The 16,571-nt window shown below is 50.0% G+C and overlaps 2 pseudogenes across 2 annotated transcripts; one reads left to right on the top strand and one right to left on the bottom strand.

Moving 5' to 3' along the window:
* Window positions 1-10,325: 10,325 nt before the first annotated feature.
* Window positions 10,326-10,423, bottom strand: EV420DRAFT_t59 (annotated as a pseudogene). Its single transcript has one exon. The product of its transcript is annotated as a tRNA-OTHER (tRNA).
* A 2,476-nt stretch (window positions 10,424-12,899) lies between these two features.
* Window positions 12,900-12,997, top strand: EV420DRAFT_t64 (annotated as a pseudogene). The gene has a single exon. The product of its transcript is annotated as a tRNA-OTHER (tRNA).
* The last annotated feature ends 3,574 nt before the right edge of the window (window positions 12,998-16,571 follow it).

The following is a 16,571-nucleotide window of genomic DNA, read 5'->3' as shown; positions in this document are numbered from 1 at the left end:
GCGCTCTTTACTCTCATTCATCGGGAGTACACTTCTTTTAGTGCTCTCACTCCTCATTCGTTGAAAGACACACTTCTCACTGCATGCGCCCTTGTAGACATTATTTTTAGTACGAGTCTAACATGTATTTAAGCTAGCCTACACTGTGGCCTTAGACCCCAGCTTCGGCTAAGGTTATATACTCCTAACTCTTACGAACTCCTTGCTTTCGCTATAAGTGATGCCTAACTTCTCGCAATCTACCAACGCCTCTCTAACACTGAATCACCAAATGCAAGTGACAGGATAGAGACCAGCTTTGGCAAAGGTTTGAGTTAGTGCTTAACAATTAGCCGAAGCTTGCCCTTACTACCCTTACTGTTGTTAATGGTAACTGTACCACTTCAAGGCAGTCACTGTTATACTTCCAAAGAAAAAGAAACCTTCAGCCTGTTATTCAAAAAATGGCACCCACTGTTCCCTGAGATCATAAACATTCATTGTGGTACAATGAACTTTATGCCACTCACCCGCTCAGACCGCACCACCATTATCTTCGGAAGTACCTTCAGTATCTTGACACTAGTAACTGCAGTCGCAGTTCTTCATATCCTCTGACCAACCTGCTGCCAAAGAGCACTGACCCCCAGAAGAGGGAGAGTACACAGGCTCAATGGCTCATCAACAGGAACCTCACGAACAACAAGTGCCATCCAGCTCCGGTCCCTCACACCACGGCCAAGGGGGGAGTGAGATGCACTTCGACACCCCTTACCCGACAAAGAAGAGCAACCCCCCACGCTCAAGCTTCAGGGAGAGGATCACCGAGACGGTGAAGGTGAAGAACCCCTTCAGGAAGAAGAGCTCAGACGACTCAGCATCCCTCCAGATGATGGAGACAACTGAGTCGATCCCAGATTTACCACCGAGTACTGGACCAGTGCGGACGGATCCTGGGATGACACGACGTGGGGCGATGACAATGACTCCAAGGAGCCATCCATCACCTCCACAGAGTTATCTGCAGCCGTCCCAGGGTTCGATGATGATGGAGAGCATCTCTACCAGAGAGGAACAAGTGGGTTCTACCGTGATGTATTCGATCGAATTGTCCACGGATGAACCAGGTGAAGAACCACCTTCGAAGAAGGTGAAAACCCATTCCTCCCTGCCCAGGGACGAGGGGAAGTACAGGGATTACCTGACACAGGAGGACATCAAAGAGATGAATCTCCCGAGCCGGAGTGGCATGACGCTCCAACCTCTTTCGTGTCATACACCCCTGATGGAACCTACAGAATTGATGGACCCCCTTCCTGGTGGGACAACAAGTCCATCCATGAGTTGGACTTCATTTGGCCCTCCCCCCGACCCGAATCCAAGGTCATTCCCCCAACCCTCTTCACCATTGCTGACCTTAGAGAGTTCACAGAGCCTCGCTTTGCCCACATCTCAGAGACTTCCACCAACGACGCTGTCGAAGACAGACCCGACAGTGTCATATTCACTGAGTACTCTGACAGTAATAATGAGGAGCTCCCAGAGTACTACACCCACCAGGGATCCCCAATTAGCGGGAGACAGTGGGTTATCTTCCCAGGAGACACGCCAGAAGGAGACAGGCTCCTTGACTGGTTTGCCGGAGACCAACCCTTTCCTGGACCCTATCATCCTCCCAAACCGAGTCCCGAGGGAGCTTGACCAGACCTCTCCCCATCCATACCCCTACTGCAACTGCTCCATCTGCCGCTGCCTCAGAGCCCTGGCCACAGTTGAGTATGAGGGAGCAAAATCCCCTGACGAGCTGGAACCCTTCCTCGCACCAGAAGGAGGGTTCTTACCCGATGGATACGATGGAGGTTTCCTCCCTCCCCGAGGGCTATGGCCCTGGATCTGGGGATGTGAAGATGCCCTGGAGATCTGGGATGAGTACTGCCGATACTTCTGGGGCGTATGGCAGTGGAACGATGACTGGGATGCAGGATATATGATATTCTCCAGATACCAAGTCATCGGTTTCCCACCCGATCACGACAACAGGTCAGATCCCTGGACCAGAGCAGGGATGGTCATCGAACAATGGCTCCAGGAAGATGAGCCCCCTCCCAGTAGAAGCCCCACCAGTGACCCACCCGAGTTCATCCAGGGCTCAAGCACAGGAGCTCACGGACCGACAAATATATGATCTAACATGGCAGCAAATGTTAGAATGGACCAGCAGATGACTACGGTACAATGTAAATTGGACCATGTCTGACCAAGGACAAGCATATAATGCTGCAGAACTAGGTTCTGAACTAGAGGACAAGATACTGTGTACCGAAACGTGGTATCATGCTGCCATTGATTGGAACAAGATACACCCCGACCAGCCGGTAGCACCAAGAAGGCGCTATGGAGAGGAATCATTCCCTAACCTGGGAATTGTAGGTCCGGAAAACCCCATTCCGGACATCACTTGGGCACCTTCCAGCGCCTTAGGGCTGGAAGTGGCAGGAGGAACCTTCCATGCCTGCAGTATGGCTGGAGAAGCCTCCCAGTCAGTGCCGACAGGAAAGGCAGGTGGACCAGCACCTGCAGCTCCTGGCGGAGGAGGCGGTGGTCCAGGAGGACTGGGCGGGGGCGGTGGAGGAGGACCTCCACCAGGACCGCCTCGACCCCCAGCACAACCACCATCACCGTGTAGTTGTAATGCACTAACTTGGATTGAACAATGGTTGCCTCTAAACTGTCACTCGCGTTCAGTGATTCAGTTGTGAAGAGGGCATTGCAATCGCTAGGTAAGGTATGATAGTCCTTAAGCACGAAACAGGGAGTTTCTGCGTGAAAAGTTAGGAGTGTATAACTTTAGCTGAAGCTGGGGTGTAAGACCACAGCAAGGCTCGTTTAAATACATTGTGGTATTTACTAGTATGTACCGCTCCTGTGTCTCGGTGTGTGCTGCCCCAATGCAGCGCTGTCTTCTATGTCCTCTGTATCATATGGTGCTTGGTATAGGAGAAGCCCTCCTGTGAGTAAGAAGGCTAGCGTCCATAGGACGCGGTCTTCTGAGGAGCGTACGTGGCAGCTTGTCCATCCTAGGGTGTGATCACAGACAACCCAAAGAAGCATGACTGGGTGAAGAAGGATCCGGCCCATAGAGTGTGATCGGTCTATGGGCCATCAAACGGATCATGCATGTGAGCGGTGGATCCAGGTGTTACAGTTTATTCATTTTTCTTCGTTTTACTCAGCTTGATTACACATATGCAATCCTAGCAGATCATTTCTCACAGTACTATTATTAGTGTATCCACTTGTATTTAAGTAGAGCCTCAGCTGGACTAAACCCCAGCTTTGGCTAAGGTTTAATCTACCTAACTCAAAGCTCTGCTCTTCATGACTATTTGTCTCGTCACTGCTCACTCCCCAGGACTTTGACCTCTATCGTATCGTCCACCGAAGTGCGAGTGGCGATCCCTAGTTGATCTAAGTTTTGAGAGTTAGTGGCTAACATTTAGCCGAAGCTCGCTCAATGTGCTCAGCATCGCGCTGCCCACCGTTTTCAACATTTATCTCTTTATCCTCATCCTTCTGGTAGCCGATTGGATTCTTCCACTCGTACTACCCAACCCAATCCTTACCGTCGTCCTTATAGTCCTCGTGACTACCCTCTTTGTTCTAGCGACCATCCCGGCACCACTACTAGCAGCCCTGCTCGTAGCAGCCTACGTTGGTCTCCTACGAATCTAAAAGCATGAACCCCTTCACTTTACTCCTCCAGCTTGCTGCCCTGTGGACAGTCCTACTGTTAACACTGACGAGCACATCTGAAACAAGCGAAATCTTACTGATGAATGGTTCTGACTACGAAACCGACCTCAGTCTTATTATCGCTACCCTTATCGTACTCACCATCCTTGCCGTCTACCAGACTGTATGGTCAGCCGTAACCATTGGGCTTCACGAAGGATAGATCCACTCACGGATGCCCTGGTCCGACGCCATTCCCGCCGTCTTCGCGACTTTTATACTCTTTTTCTTGTCCATTATTTTGTACTGACTACACTGCTGTTTTCAACAACAGAGGAGAGTACGCGTGCAACTCCCATTTCATTATGTTCCCAGCACTCCCGCATATCCCCCACCAGTAATACACATTCCTGCAGCATCCCAACAGATGATACAAGATGTCGAATCCAACGTCTCTGGGGGACCTGGAAGATCCCTTTATGGATCGTCGCGGTCCAGCTCACGATACTCAGGGTTGAGCACCGACTCCTACAGAAGCGCTACTGCTGAGTCAGCAGACTCAGTTGATATCACCGATACCCGGGGCATACTCCTCGACCGAGGAGACTCACCCCTACCAGGCCTCTTCGACCAGTCTCCAGTCGAGGGCGAGCCAAGCCCTGACCGAGGCCGAGGACAAGGCACCAGGCATCTGGTCGAGGGCGAAGAAAGCCCTGATACCGAGTACGAAGGGGACGAGCTCTCAGACTGGGAAAGGACCAGACTCGACGACCTCCTCGATGACATCTACCCGAATATGGAGGAAGATGCAACCTATACCAGAAACAGTTGGAGCGGAAGGTCAGGGGCGTGCTGGACAGATGCAGACTGGAGAAGCGAGAGCAGGAGATATAGAGTCGCCCAGGAAGACGACTATGACAGCGATTCCGGAGAGCTTGCCCTTGGGGCCTCCGCCGCAACTACCTCCCGTACAGATGGAGCAGGATCCATTCTTCCTGCTTGGCTGACAGACAGGGGGCCCCCGATCCGTTGGCACCCTGCCACCAGTTGGGTCTACGCCGACCCAAGGGAAGCAGCTCCTGTGGCCTGAGTCGCGACCCTGAGGGGCGTCGTTATCCCCGTCGACCCAGAGGCCCCAGCGCCCGCTCCCACCGTCGCCAGGCCTGAACCGACGGATCAGCAGCTCTGGTCTGAGTTCCCGGATTACAACCCTGAGGAACTTGACACAGTTGCTGGAGCTGGGGAGCTCGCCGCCGTCACCCCTTTTACCCCATCAGTCACGGGTCGAGCATTCACCGAACCCGTCCCTATCAACCAGCGTCCATGGACGCTCCTCTACCACACGCTTGTCGAGTCCCTCGACCTCCCTCAACATGCCCGGGAGTCCCCAGAAGTCGAGGCCCGAATGGACCGAGCAAGAGCGGCAGACACACGCACTCGACGTGCTGAAATCGCCGCCCTCCTTGGACCCAATGGCTTCTATGACCTCCCCGTTGAACCTGACGCCACCCGCGCCGAAATCGAAAATAGGCAGCGAGCTGCCGCCCTCCGATACTCTGGGCTTGTCGAGCGGGCAGGAACAGACCTCGAAGCCCGACGAAGAGCCTGGCAGGCCTATGAGTCAGAGATCAGCGACCCCGACTCTGACATTGGGCAGTGGAAGAGAAACCAGGAGATTGACAGACTCACCAGAGAGAGGAAGAAGGCCAAGGATGCCGAGTCAACCGCCAAACAGCTCCCTTGAACACGAGGTGATGAAGGCGGTCCGGACGGTCCTAATCGATCCTGTGGCTCCTCTTCCAACAATATTTAATATTCTGCCATGGCACGGGTTGTACGAAATAATGATGGAAGATATGGAGTGAGACTCCCAGTGGCTCCTTACGGAGGCAGGGGAAGACTATCGACACGCGAAGTATATGGGGGACGTCTACCTCATGAAAAACATCCTGGAGGTCGAAACGTGGCACCGAGCAGCAATGGTCTGGAACCAGGTGCACCCCGATGGCACGCGCACAGGGTGCAAGCCCTATCGTCAGCCTCAACCGATGCCGAACCCACTCGAAACCGAAGAGTTCTGGGCAGGCGCGGGGCCTGACGACGAGGACGAGATGGGGGATGACCCTGGTGCCGGCACCTCCAAAGGAAAAGAATCGACTGTGCCAAAAAAGCCCCCATCGGCTCCACCCAAATACCCTGGGGGGTACCCTCCTCCCGACGACAATCCGCACCTGCAGTCCCTTTCGAGACCTCCCAAACTGCCCGTGCCGCCGAACATACCACCACCGCCAGACCCGATTCCACCCTGGCAGCTGGCTCCCGGTGATGTGCTCGGTAACGGGCAGCGCGCAAATGAAACCAGCATCTAGATCATCAATCTAGATACTAAATCACACACACACACACACAATCACCAATGTATATAAGTTCGAGGGTGAGTACGATAGAAGCACTCGCGATGTACTTAGATTTAGATAATCTAGTGGGGTTTTGCCTGAAAACAACTTCAATTCTTCTTTCGATGTGTTTTACACAAAGTACACTAGTCCGCGATAGCGGGGTTTTATGAACTTGTTTTGTAAGGTATAGTCGAGCAAGTTATGCTCATTTCGACGTCGTCTAGAAGAACTTCTAGTGGACACTTCAAATAATCAAACAACCAAAGACTCCGAGGTCTACAAAGAGTGCAAAATCACTCTACAAAGAACGCTCAGGTTCTGACTTCAAGTACAAGACTTGCAAAGAGTACACAGACTCTGGAGTTCCTTGAACTCGACGATTGTTTGAACTTAAAGCGTTCTAGGGCTTATTTTACTTCAACTAGATGAGGTCTTTTGATTTAAAGTCGACTCAGCACAGTCTAGATCGCTAATCTCGGAGAGAGAGAACACGAGGCCTTTGTCCGTGGAGCAGTTCAATTAACTAGCAAGGCGCAAACGCAGGGACGGCTCTACTTCCTACTTAACTCTTCTAGATTACTGTAGTCGCCCTTATGGGTTGACTTTGGTAACTTAATTCACTTCAGTCGAGGATATGCAATAAAAACCAGTGATTGATTAGGTAGCTATACAGGCTACTAGCACAAACGCGGGGGGAATGCTTTCCTGCCGTTATGCGTCTAGTCGCTGCTAATTTATACGATTCGTGTTTTAGGTATAGGAGCCCGTATCTACAGTAATTATGGTACGAGCTTTGGAATTAATACAAACAGTGAGTCACTATCCTACAAGTATCGTGCCATTCCATAGTTTCTATTCAGTTCGACGTGACTGCGCCGGGTTATTCTGTCACCGAGGAGTGCCCTACTAGTCCATGGGTGCTCCTTCTTCCGTCTGCAAGGCCTGCCATGTGCCGTATGTATTGAATACTGCGGTATGCGCAGGATCTCGAGGATGTAACCACCGATCGCGATCGACTGCAGGTCCAAGATTGTATTCTGTTGATCACTGCGCGATCAAAGTCGGTCATCTCGGTACCCAACGCGGCTATTCATTCTTCCAAGGTTATTCCTTTCCTAGCCTGAGTTGATCTCGAAAGCTGATCTGTTTCTCGACTTAGCAATTTTTCCTGACAGGTTCTTTCTACTCGTCGAGGCGACGAGGCATCTAGTTCGTTCCATTCTTCAACTTCTTGGTTTTTATACTCCATACAGATGAGTCCCCGAGATTTGACTGTAATAGTCTTGTTTAGGTAGGGCTTAGCTTGGCGTGTTGACGGCTGGTAGAATTGACTCTTCGAGATGTCGTTTCTAAGTCCATTCTGTACTGCCGTGCTTTTATTCTTTATGTAGTATTTAGCTACCAGCGTGAAGCCTCCACTGTAGCCCTCTGTACCGCTTGTAGATTGCATAAACTGATGTAAAATCGCAAAATCTACGGGTAGCCTGATACCAGGCGTATCACCGGGGCCGTCAACAACCCGTGGAACGACGTGAAGCCCAAGTTGGTCACGCAGCCCGAATACTTCTTCGGAGTATCTTCGGATATCACTCGCTTCCTCCATCACTGCGAAGTTTACTTCGCGGTGTTCCCCATGTATTACACCACGAATGAGCAAGGGCAGAATCCCTACCGGATCATCTTCGCCCAAGGATACTTACGCGGGGAAGCCCAGCAGTGGTGGGTCGACCAATACTATCACTATCGGATGCCGCAGGGGCATTGGAGATTCCCCACGTGGGATGAATTCTCCCATGACCTCACCGTCCAATTCCGAGAAGTAGCCGAGTTAGCCATATGGAAGCAGGAGTGGAAGAAGGTCTGACAGTCGGAATTCAAATCCGCGGTGGAGTTCTTTGCCAAATTCGAACGTCTAGCCCACAAGTGCGAAGAATTCGAAGACAAGAAGCAGATGTTCGAGACAGTAGAAGCGGCGATTAGGCCAACGGTGCGCAAGACGGTTATGCATGGGGACAACGAGCGCCCCACAACCTACGCGCAATGGAAGGCGCGAGTCCTAAGGATCGACGCCAACTATCGCTACAACGTGGCCCAGGGCCTTGCCAGTAAGCCCTCCTCAAACCAAGGAGGTTCGGGTCGAGGCAATCAGAATCAATCAAAAGGACAAGGTTCGGGCGGCGACAAGAAGGACGCCACGGGGACCACCTATGGGGGTGCAGGGCAACCAATGGAAATCGACAAGCTTCGATCCGACAAACGGTGCTTCAAGTGTGGGAACACTGGATGGAGTCGAGAGCATAAATGCCTGACGGACAAGTCCAAGTGGCTTCCTGTCAAACTCCCACCTCGCAAAAAGCCCAACATTCAGCGCCTATGCCAGTTACTCGCCGAGGCCGAGAAAGAAGAATTAGGAAAAGACACGAAGGTCGAGGAGGTCAAGGAAGAGAAGTTGTCAAAAGACGAGCCGACGTCGAAATAAGCGATTCGACGGTGTCAGCAAAGGACTTAGTTTCATCTGGTGTGCCCTCTTGTAATAATAGTCGGACTTATACTACGTATGTAGGTACCCCGTTCGAGCAATATACCAACTTTTTCGCCGCGTTACCAGTAGAAGAAACTAAGGATAAGGAATCGCAGAATGCCACAGGCATAGGAGGGGATTTCCGCCGTCCTACGCAGCCCGCGACGGACAATGAACCCCTAGGGGCCAGTCTACCTCAGACACCCCCGCCTGACCAAACGGGGAAAGGTCTGGAGAACCCAGCGAGCGCCTCAGGTCAGGACAAGATGGACACCAGACATGGCGGTCATCGCCTTGGCAGGGAGAATCGGCCGACGACTCCAATGGGTGGGCCTTCCCTTCAGGTTGTTCCTCCTGTCCATGGCGAGAAAGCAGCTGAGGCCGGGACTCAAGGGGACCACCTACATTTAGTAGTGGCCTCATCTGCAAACGATGCCGACCCCCTTGACGAGCCGATATGTGTGCGCTTGCCTAGGGTTTCCGAGAGTACCGCTGAGGTTAATCAAGAGGATAAGTACAGGATTACAGTGGAGGTTACAACGCCATGCACAAGCACCCTTGGCCAGGGCTGAACACAGGGCAGCGAGCCCTCCTCCACCAACTCGTCGGAAGGTGACCAACTGCTGCTGAGGGGCCTTAATGACTGGCCCAGTGACCAACTGCCACCTTGAGGCAAGAAACCCCAAGTTTCGTTGACGAAAGTAGAAGATGAAGAAGCCCACCTACGGTCCGACATTCCGACCGTCGTGCCCAAGGGGAAGTCTCCTGTGACCTCCGAGCCTGCGTCAAGAGCGGAAACCCGGAAGCCTGTTCAGGATACGTATTACGAACTCTTCAGGACGCATTGGACCCGCTGGGCACTGCGACTGGCTAACCACGAGTCAGTTGCCTTTGCCGCTCTCAACTGGTGGGTGCACCCTCGCCGGACAGGGGAGGTGACGACCGAGCTGTGGGAGGTGCTTAAGGAGCAACCCGAGACCGCTGAAGAAGCCAGGGATAAGTGGGAGTGGATGGAGGACCTCAAGAAGCCTCCCATGTACATACGAGGAAGGAAGGGGCGTAACGTATCAATTAACGTGCAATTGGAAACACTAGATACTCGCGAAACCCACTCCCTTAAAGCGTTAGTGGACAGTGGAGCCACAGGCAGCTCCATAGACCGAGCCTGGGCCCAAAAACACGCTCTTAATCTCAAAAAGGCGGCCCGACCCGTCCTGGTCTACAATGCCGACAGCACCAGGAACAAAGGAGGTGACATCACAGAGTACGCTGAAGTGCGGCTACGGATCGGGGATCACATGGAAAGGATCGAGCTAGCCGTAGTAGACCTCAGCACCACGCCCCTATTCCTAGGACATGATTGGCTGCAAAGACATAACCCGCTCATCGATTGGGACACTGAGGCCGTCACTCTGGCCCGTTGTACCTGCCGCAAGATTCCCTTCTCTCTACCCGACACAGATCCTTCCTCACGATGGGAGGAGTATGAAGAAGGCAACACGATTCTGGTAATAGACTTCGAGGAGGCAGCCTGGTCTGCTAGATTTCTGTTTGAAAGGTGTTAGTTGACAGTTAATTGTGATACATCAGGAGTGTCAGTTTACATCCAGCCCATATACAGTAATTCCATCAGGATGACAAAGTGGCTTAGTAAGCTTCCCAATCTGTGTCAATGATGGCATCATTAGAAAAGAGGGCAATTCCGGGAATTGAACCCAGGACCTCAAAAATAAATCCAATAATATCACATGACTTTCTCGAGCAAGCATGCTAACCACTACACCATACTAGCATTATATATATCTCTTTTCATCTCTATATATACCCTCCCTCCCTTAACATTTATGACCTCATATTGATGCCCTCCCTTTGCTCCGCTCTGGTGCGCTCTTTTGCCTTTTTAGGCTCCCCAAATCAGCCCATCAATTTTGGCTGGATCCAGTGGCAGTGCCGCATTTTTAATACCCAAAATAGGGGCTATTTTCCGGTCAAAACAGCTATTTGGGCTATTCTCAGGCTACTGGCTGGGCCAGGGGATGGCACTATAATCTGTATAGACATAAACAACATAAAATAGAGCCCTCTAATGATACATAGGAGCCCTGGATAGTGGGATAAAAGGGTAATATAATGAAAATCGCATAAATATTCGCTTTTGGGGGCTGCTGCGTGCATTGGATCGGCTGGAGGACTTCACCAATCGATTCCCTGACCTTGAAAACACCCAAACGACCCCTCCACAGTACTTTTGGCACACTTTATTCCTGGAGATAAACGAAAATATTCGCTTTTTAGGGTGCAGCATGCTCCAGATCGCTTTGAAAACATTACCAGTCGATTCCTATGCTATAATAACCCTAGAATACATCCTCCTTCGTAATATAGGTCCAGTATAATACAGTATAAAAGGGGGTATTAGGGGGCATACATCGCTTATTTTGTTTTTCGCACTTCGGATGGCCTGGGGAGCATCACCAATGGATTCCCTGATATTTAAAACCCCAAAACGACTCCAGCATTCATTTATAGGGTCTCAAAAACGACAGAAATAATGATATTACAGTTTAGGAGGAGCACATGTAATAAATCCTATTTCTGGGCTTCGGACCACTTCGGAGTTTTGTCTATTGTGTTTATTGACCTGAATAACACTCAAATGACCCCACAGGACAAAGGAAACCATCAGAAATACGTGATAAAAAGAGTAATAGGGGGATGGAGGAGACATACCTTATATTTCGCATTTCTAATAGTTAGGGAGGGTATTCTTGTTATATAACAGACTGTATATATTGTACAATGGTGTGTACGAAGCCCCATGGATATCCGAAATGTATTGAATGAGATATGAGCAGATCATTCTGTAAAACAGGAGGAGCACATCCCATATTTCGATGTTCTGCTCATTCTATGGCCTGGAGACTATCAGAATCGGATTCCTTGTCCCAAAAAATAGTAGAGGCACTTATCATCCATAGGAGCCATTTTACCCAGATAACACATACAGCCATATGTAGCTTCAGGACAATATAAGTAACAAATGAGAGAACATCTTGTACTTCGGAGTTTGAACATCTGAATACCATGGATGATAGGTGCCTCTACTGTTTTTTAGGTCAAGGAATCCGATTCTGATAGTCTCCAGGCCATAGAATGAGCAGAACATCGAAATATGGGATGTGCTCCTCCTGTTTTACAGAATGATCTGCTCATATCTCATTCAATACATTTCGGATATCCATGGGGCTTCGTACACACCATTGTACAATATATACAGTCTGTTATATAACAAGAATACCCTCCCTAACTATTAGAAATGCGAAATATAAGGTATGTCTCCTCCATCCCCCTATTACTCTTTTTATCACGTATTTCTGATGGTTTCCTTTGTCCTGTGGGGTCATTTGAGTGTTATTCAGGTCAATAAACACAATAGACAAAACTCCGAAGTGGTCCGAAGCCCAGAAATAGGATTTATTACATGTGCTCCTCCTAAACTGTAATATCATTATTTCTGTCGTTTTTGAGACCCTATAAATGAATGCTGGAGTCGTTTTGGGGTTTTAAATATCAGGGAATCCATTGGTGATGCTCCCCAGGCCATCCGAAGTGCGAAAAACAAAATAAGCGATGTATGCCCCCTAATACCCCCTTTTATACTGTATTATACTGGACCTATATTACGAAGGAGGATGTATTCTAGGGTTATTATAGCATAGGAATCGACTGGTAATGTTTTCAAAGCGATCTGGAGCATGCTGCACCCTAAAAAGCGAATATTTTCGTTTATCTCCAGGAATAAAGTGTGCCAAAAGTACTGTGGAGGGGTCGTTTGGGTGTTTTCAAGGTCAGGGAATCGATTGGTGAAGTCCTCCAGCCGATCCAATGCACGCAGCAGCCCCCAAAAGCGAATATTTATGCGATTTTCATTATATTACCCTTTTATCCCACTATCCAGGGCTCCTATGTATCATTAGAGGGCTCTATTTTATGTTGTTTATGTCTATACAGATTATAGTGCCATCCCCTGGCCCAGCCAGTAGCCTGAGAATAGCCCAAATAGCTGTTTTGACCGGAAAATAGCCCCTATTTTGGGTATTAAAAATGCGGCACTGCCACTGGATCCAGCCAAAATTGATGGGCTGATTTGGGGAGCCTAAAAAGGCAAAAGAGCGCACCAGAGCGGAGCAAAGGGAGGGCATCAATATGAGGTCATAAATGTTAAGGGAGGGAGGGTATATATAGAGATGAAAAGAGATATATATAATGCTAGTATGGTGTAGTGGTTAGCATGCTTGCTCGAGAAAGTCATGTGATATTATTGGATTTATTTTTGAGGTCCTGGGTTCAATTCCCGGAATTGCCCTCTTTTCTAATGATGCCATCATTGACACAGATTGGGAAGCTTACTAAGCCACTTTGTCATCCTGATGGAATTACTGTATATGGGCTGGATGTAAACTGACACTCCTGATGTATCACAATTAACTGTCAACTAACAGTGTTTGATGCATCAAAGTAGCAGCTACAGGTGGAGGAGGCATTCCACGTCTGGGCAATGGGGACTAAGGCCAATGAACTAGCCACCCAAGCCAATGCCCGCAAAACGACCAAGTCCTTTGAAGAAATCGTGCCAGAGGAATACCGGGAATTTAGGGACGTATTCGCTAAAGAAAACTTCGACGAATTATCGCCGCGGAAGCCGTGGGACCACGCCATTGAGCTGATTCCCAACGCCAATGCCAACCTGGACTGTAAAGTCTATCCTCTTAACCCCGCAGAACAGGAAGAGTTGGATAGGTTCTTAGACGAAAACTTATCCACTGGGCGCATTCAAGCGTCCAAGTCTCCGATGGCATCCCCATTCTTCTTCATAAAGAAAAAGGACGGCAAGCTTCGCCCGGTCCAAGACTATTGCAAGCTCAATGAAATGACTATCAAGAATCAATACCCGTTACCCCTCATCGGAGAGCTCATGGACCGGCTGAAGAAGGCCAAGTATTTTACCAAGTTGGACGTACGGTGGGGGTACAACAATGTCAGGATAAAGCAAGGGGATGAGTGGAAGGCTGCCTTTCGAACCAATCGCGGTCTCTATGAACCGCTGGTAATGTTCTTCGGGCTTACGAATTCACCAGCCACTTTCCAGTGGATGATGAACGACATCTTCAAGGACCTTATCACCGCTGGGGAAGTGTCGGTCTACCTCGATGACATACTTATTGCGTCGAGAGACAAGGAGGACCACAGGCGCATAGTATGTGAAGTACTCCGAATTCTTCATGAGAACAAACTCTTCCTTAAAGCGGAGAAATGCAAGTTCGAAGTGGAAGAAACAGAATACTTGGGTGTACTCATCAGTGAAGGGAGGATCCGCATGGACCCCGTAAAGATCGCCGGTCTCCTGGACTGGCCTGTGCCATCGAAGAGGCAGGAACTCCAGTCGTTTTTGGGCTTTTGCAACTTCTACCGACGATTTATCCATGATTACAGCAAGCACGTCCGACCCCTTACTGCCCTCATGGGGAAGGCGGAGTGGAAGTGGGGAGAGACCCAGCAGACAGCGTTCGAAAAGCTCAAAGAACTATTCCACAAGGATGTGGTCCTAACCATCCCGCTAGACGAAGGAAAATTCCGAGTGGAAGCGGACTCCAGCGAGGGAGCGATAGGAGCAGTGCTATCACAGTGGCAGGAGGAGAAGTGGCGGCCGGTGGCCTTTCTCTCCAAGGCGCTATCACTTACAGAACGCAACTACGAAATCTATGACAAGGAGCTCCTTGCCATCATGATTGCGTTGGAAGAATGGCGACAATACCTCATGGGCGCTCAAGAGGACTTCGAGATCTGGACAGATCATTCCAACCTTCAGTACTTTCGAAAACCCCAAAAGCTTAATCGACGACAAGCTCGGTGGGTAACCAAACTGGCCGAGTACCAGTTTACCTTACACCACAAACCGGGAGCCCAAAATCGTAAAGCCGATTTATTGTCCAGACGAGTGGATCACGACCAAGGGAAGAACGACAACCGGGATGTGACGGTCTTGAAACCTGCTCATTTTCGAGCCCTCATCATGCCCACCGCGGAAGAACTGCATGAAAAGATTAAATTCGCCACTCACGACCCGCGCAAGTGGGACCAGGGCATCTCCGACTCCCTTAACCACGAAAAAGGGGTCTCACGAGATCAAGAACTACTATGGTATGACGGGCGCATATATGTGCCCAGAGACCGGCAGCTGCGGGGCGAGATCATAGCTCTACGACATGATCATGTAACTGCAGGGCACCCGGGGATAGAAAAGACAAAAGAGCTCGTCCTACGAGACTACTGGTGGCCTCAAATGCGCTCAGAGGTGGAAGCCTATGTAAAAGGATGTGAAGTTTGTCAACGAACCAAGGCAGATCGTTGTCCCAAAAGGGCGCCCCTCCACCCGAACGAGGTCCCGGACCGACCGTGGAAGCACATTTCAGTCGACATGATCACCAAGCTCCCCGACTCGAACGGAAATGACTCCATCCTTGTTTTGGTCGACAGGTTCTCTAAAACCATTATTCCCATTGCGTGCACCGAGGAGCTATCGTCTCTAGGTTTCGCCAAGATCCTCCGAGACTGCGTATATGTACCATATGGCGTAATGCCGGAAAAGATCATCTCGGATAGAGGAGCCGTCTTCGTATCAAAGTTCATGAAGGAATTCTATGCCCTCATTCAAGTCGCAGGGAACCCCTCGATAGCCTACCATCCTCAGACGGACGGACAAACAGAGAGGGTCAACCAAGAAATTGAGAAATACCTCAAAATGTTCGTCAGTTACCGCCAAGACGATTGGAGCGAGTGGCTACCACTCGCCGCATTCACTCACAATAATCGAAAACACTCCGCTATGGGTTTTTCACCATACAAGGTAGTCTTTGGACGTGACGGGCAGGTTATCAAGACTACCCAACACCAGGATGCCATACCAGCCGCATCGAAATTGGTCCAGGGAATTCAGGAGGTACAGGAGAGGGCAAGGGAATCACTGGAATGCACAGCCGAATCGATGAAGAAAGCCTATGACAAACACAAAGGAAAAGCGTTGGAATATCAGATCGGCGACAAGGTTTGGCTGGATTCCACGAACTTAAACCTTCCTCGTCTGACCAAGAAGTTGGGAGATAGGCGAGTAGGACCGTTCACCATCATAGCAAAGAAAGGAGCATCGGCCTACGAACTGAAACTCCCCACAAAATGGCGAATTCATAACCGATTCAACGAGTCCCTACTCACTCCATATCATGCCCCCGAATTCCCAGACCAACCGCGTCCCGAGAGACCACCTCCGGAACTCATCGATGACGAAGAAGAGTACGAGATCGAAGAGATTGTAGGAGAAAGAGACTGAGTCATTGGGCGGGGACAAACTCGCCGAACCATTACCGAATACTTGGTAAAATGGAAAGGATACCCGATAGAGGAGAACTCATGGGTCAAACATTCAAACATGGCAAATGCAGAAGAACTCGTTAATGACTACGAAACCTGAATCCAAAAGATCTGGTGGACAGTTAACAACAACGGAAAGACGGTTGGGCGGGATGACAAAATGCCCTTGAACCTCCCAGTCCAATATCATGAACCGGACACCCCATGTGTCACCGAGGTTATCACCGTCCCCTCTTCCGAATGTACAGCGCCTGCACACTCCGAGGAGCTTAACGCCCTAGATGATAGGTCCTCATTCGACGATGAATCCCCTAACTATCCTGATCCCGAGGACTCTGATGTCGATCATCTACAACGAGTCACCGAAAATTGGGATAAGGATGAAGATGATGACAATGATGATGACAATGACATCTATTCATTCTACTCCGAATCCAAATATTCGTCTTCAGAATACGATGGGGGGACATCTAGTGACTCATTCGGGACAAACGAGTCTTAGGGAGGGGGTA

This window comes from Desarmillaria tabescens, assembly GCF_030435595.1.
Source record: "Desarmillaria tabescens strain CCBAS 213 chromosome Unknown EV420scaffold_4, whole genome shotgun sequence".
NCBI classification, from domain to species: Eukaryota; Fungi; Basidiomycota; class Agaricomycetes; order Agaricales; family Physalacriaceae; genus Desarmillaria; species Desarmillaria tabescens.
This window is presented reverse-complemented; position numbering and strand designations above follow the sequence as displayed.